The sequence below is a fragment of the Papaver somniferum genome, chromosome 8 (assembly GCF_003573695.1).
Source record: "Papaver somniferum cultivar HN1 chromosome 8, ASM357369v1, whole genome shotgun sequence".
NCBI classification, from domain to species: domain Eukaryota; kingdom Viridiplantae; phylum Streptophyta; class Magnoliopsida; order Ranunculales; family Papaveraceae; genus Papaver; species Papaver somniferum.
Window position 1 is genome coordinate 147,971,390 of NC_039365.1, and position 5,144 is coordinate 147,976,533.

Consider the following 5,144-nt stretch of genomic DNA (forward strand, 5'->3'; position numbering starts at 1 on the left):
CTCGCAAAGATATTCTTCCTCTCTGTTTAACTAAGTCCGGCTATTCTAGCCCAAATTCATCGATCAAAACAGACGTACAAGGCCTGTTAACTCCATTCAAGACTAGCCCAATGGTTTCCAGCGATTGAATCTCGCTCAAAGCTGCTCAAATTCGAAGTTCCAAAATCTGTAACCGTCTGCATGCATTTTCCCGCCAATTTTTGAGTTTGAAAATTTGAATAAGAAAAGGAGTTCCCTTAATCCAAAAGTTGGACGCCTTTAGCAGCTGGGGTGTCCAGGGGTGCCTTTATTAATTTTTCTGGGATGTTTTCCGGACTTTTTCGGGCTTCCTCCGGGGTATTTCTGGGGTACTTCCGGTATATTGTCAACGGAGCTCCAAACGCCATATTTTAGCCAATTTCGCCGCAAAACCTTATTTTTCCAAAAACACCTACAAATAAATAAAACACCATAATAAGTACAAAATCGAGCACAAATATTATATACAATTGGGCTATATTAGACACATAAATGCGTCTATCAATTACACACATTTGCTATTTCGAGCCGAGTTTATCTCGCTTATGTATTTCTCGAAATATATGTTGGTAAGCTTTTGATTTGGCCAAGTTCATCTTTACTAGTGACGGAAGTCATGTTAGGTTTTAATCACTTGAAAATGGCTTTGACGAAAAATGGTTTGTGAATAAAAACTATATAACATCCTCTAAAAATGTTTCAATGATTGAAATGAGAGTTTAGATTACATAACCATGGAAGGATATAAACATTATGTGGTAACACATATGTATGTAAATACTTATTCCTTGAACCAAAGTATGCGTACTTTGCTGCTCAGGAAAACCGGAACTAGAGTCCGCGTACTGTCGGAAGTTCTCATCCCGAGAAATTCTGCTGGAATTTGTAAACTAAAACAAACTTATTCCGGGTACTTAAGTCCGCGTACCAGTTCGCATACTTAAGTTAGTTATTTTCTAAAAACTTTTATTTGTGAACTTAAACTTACATAAACCAAGGAATGCATAATTGAAAACCGTGGCTATAAACTTCATGAATCTATTCGAGTGAATCAAATTGTTTTTGTTTCAATTGTGTCTATTATAAAGATCTAAGAAATTGAAAAACTCTCTAACTAGTTCATTTGAGTCATTTGAACTAGTTATGGTAAAGAAGAATATGGTTGATATGAAAGTGTTCATATGGCTAACCATTTGGTTAACTACTGTTGAACCAACTAAATGTACATGTTTGGGTACGGTTACACAAACCTAAAAAAGTGCATTTCATTTGTGTGTAACAAGCTAAGTTTCGATCTAACGGTTGAAATATATTAGCTTGAAGCTAATCAGGTTTTCATCTAACGGTGAATATTGAATGATACCAAGGTAACTTAGATTGCAAACCCTAATTTGAAAGACTAAATAAGGGAGAACTCTATAAACTGGGAAACCTAATCCCCACACCTCCTGTGTTATACTAGTTGTATAAGATAGAGTCAATTCTCCTTTAACCTTAGGTTTCTATCGAGACCCTGTAGGTTAACGACTTGAAGACTTAATTGGGATTGTGAAGCCAGAACGATACTACTTTCTCGTAGTTGTGTGACCTGATCTTGCAATTTATATCGTACTAAGCACAATCGTAAATATTGGCTAGAGATTGATTTCTTCGATAGGCAAGATATAAAAAAAAGTCACAAACACCTTCGTCTCATTGTTTTTGATTCCGCAATATTTTCTTTCGCAAGTCGATTAAGATTATTGTGAGGTGATTGATAATACTAGGCTGTTCTTCGGGAATATAAGTTCGGGTTATCAATTGGTTCCTATTCACCTTGATTTATCAAAAGACGAAACAAAACTCGTAGGTATTTCTGTGGGAGACAGATTTATCTATTACCGTAGACTTTTCTGTGTGATACAGATTTGTTTATTAAAGTCTTCGAATTTTGGTCGTAGCAACTCTTAGTTGTGGGTGAGATCATCTAAGGGAATCAAGTGCGTAGTATCCTGATAGGATCAGAGACGTAAGGAGCGCAACTGTACCTTGGATCAGTGTGAGATTGATTTGGGTTCAACTACAGTCCAGACCGAAGCTAGTTTGTAGTAGTCTAGTGTCTGTAGTGGCTTAATACAGTGTGTGTTCAATCTGGAATAGGTCCCGGGGGTTTTCTGCATTTGCGGTTTCCTCTTTAACAAAACTTCTGGTGTCTGTGTTATTTCTTTTCCGCATTATATTTTGTTATATAATTGAAATATCACAGGTCGTGCGTTTGAATAGATCAATTGGGAAATCCAACCTTTGGTTGTTGATTGAAATTGATTGATCCTTGAACATTGGTCTTTGGTACCGTTCAAGTGATTTCTGTTGTAATCAATTAAACTCACAGATTTCTATTTTCTTGAGTAAGTATTGAATCGAGAAAGTGAGATATAGCTCTTGATATACTTTTATTAAGACTGAGTCTGACTGTCTAGTTGATTCTCTTAAAAGTGTATTGGAGTTAGTCCATACAGATTTCTAATCGAAATATTGGATGTGGTTGTTGTACCCCCACTTTTTCAGTTGGTATCAGAGCAGGAAAACACGCTTAAAGACCTTACAAGTATGTGTTTGTAGCGATCTGACTCTATGGACGATAAGAATATCTCAGATAACGCAATATCAACTCAGAGTCACCCTTGTGAGTTTCAAAGTCCTGAAACTTCTAAGAAAAACTATGTTTTTGGTCCTTTAACTGAATCTGCATTTGACTTGGAAAAATCTCTTGATGAACAGTTAGATGATCTAATGACAGTGATTCAGAAGAAGGACAAAGTATTGATGAGGAAGTCTCTCAATATATCAAGCTTTTTTACCGAGCTTTGAAATAAAATTGAGTAAATACATGGCTCCTCTTTGTCAAGAAAACACAAAATTGAGAAAACTCTTTAAAGGGTATGATTGTGGATATAAACTTTTACAATATATCGTTAAAGATCGAGAAGAAGTACTATCATAAGGGTCCGAATGTAATAATCTTCTTCGAAATCTCTTTGTGTTGAAAAAAAGACTTACAAAATCTGAAGAAAGATATGACTCTCAAAAAAAATGTTATAATGACAAAGAACTCAGTCTTCTCGCCAAAGAAAAATCCTTGGAGACTGACATTGCTGCTGCTCTTGATAAAGTGAAATCACTGGAAGAGAGTTTGAGTAGATTCAATTCTAGATCCACAAAATTATCTTCTATGCTTGGAGCATGTAAAGAACATCGTGATACACGTGGTCTGGGCTATAACGGAATAGACGCTCCAGAAACTAATAAGAGAAATTTTGTTAAAGCTAATGATAACTCTTCATGTGAAAAACCTTTTGCAGCCTGTAATGTTTCTAGAAACAAGGATTATGCTCCTTCTGAATCTACTCACACGAGAACGGTCAAGAACAATTCCTTTAACTGCTTTTATTGCGGAAATAAAGGACATCCTGAACAAAGATGTCGATTTCGTTTGAGGAATGAAAAAATTCACAACATTCTTGCATGGATGTCTAAAGAAGTTATTAAACCCATCTCTCATATTATTGGAGTAAAATGCATTGTGGAAATTAAAAAAAATACTGTGATAAGTCTTTTCTTAAATGTGCTTTTGAGACTAAAAATGCCTATAGTGGTAGAAGGAAGAACGACAGAAGGGAAACTGACTTCTTAAATAATTCTGAGAAGAGAAAAAGGCATAGAAGAAAGAAAGATTAAATTCCTTTACTCTATCTGAAGAAGACTGCAAACCCAAGGTGTTTTCTCCAGATTTCATACATATCAATAATTGAGTCTCAAAGCTTAAGATCAGCATAAACAGACTCAAACGGAGCATCAAAAGGACAAGGAAAGCAGCAGGTTCAGGTACTCCTTGTTCCCCTATTGTTAAAACTCCTTCAACAAAGTCGAGTGATTTTTTTATAAATCTTATTTAAGGAAAGAATGAAGAAGTCAATATTGATGAGAAAAATGCTCATCCAAATACAACATGACTGTTCAATGTAGCATCCTTCATATAGCAGAAGAAGGATGCTCATAGTTCTCAAGAAGTGTGTCTTGAGAAAGAAGTCGAGGTTGTATGTTATTTTCCTTTGTTGTTTTTGATAATATTAAAAGCCGTTGAGCCTCGCTCCAGTTCTTCTCTTATGAAGATATTTCTGATTATCCTCTTTTGAGAAAAAAATTCCTAGTTGATTGTCCTTTCTCAAAGTAGTTGTTTAAAAAAAAAAATATTTTATGATTCTTTTGATACAAGAATTTCATCATTTGTTTAGAATGACTCTTGAGTTCTCAAGACGTAGTACATTTGGCTCCAATATTCCCTTGGTCACATACCAGGGTTGTGACCACAAGTGCACGTACACCTGACCCACACGGACGTATACAAGTTTCCCTAGGGTTTTCTATGGAACTCTCTTATATATACATATATGTCATCACTTAATACATATTTGTTCCATAAGGTCAAAAATTTATACTGAATTTTGGTATGCACAATGGATGGAAGCAACAAAGATGATGAAGTCAAGAAGGGAAAGACTATCGAGTTTTACAAAAACCCTGTTTCATAACATGATATCATGTTGTTGATCATTAAAACAAACTACCAGTTCAGATGTCATCACAACTGGTAGGAAATCTTCTTCGAGATTTTGAGGTCGTACGTGAACAACTCGGAATTGCAACAAGGAATCTTGATTTTCTGAAAAACAAACGGAAGAAAGCAACTGATGAGCTCGTCCATGTTCAATTTCTAGTTGTTGACCGGGTTTGGCATTTTCCAGATCATGTTCTCTAAAGAGTTATTTCTCTAGTAAATCTTCTTTTCATGTTTTATTTAGAAGAATAACTAGAGTTTGGAATACCATTGTTGTGATTACACATAGCTATGTCCAGCATTTTCATCTTCATGTTTTTAGGTTTATTTGTTTAAATTCTAAAAAATTATTTAGAAGATGATTCTTTGCAGTATTAATCTTTATGGTTTCATATATTGCAATTTGTTATGGGATATGTGTGTTTGCATCCGTGTACTATGATTGTTCCATACTTTTTCAAAAGTTAAGTCTTTCTTATGTCGATATGCATGTATTGATAAAAGAATGAATGAACTTTTGATGTTACAA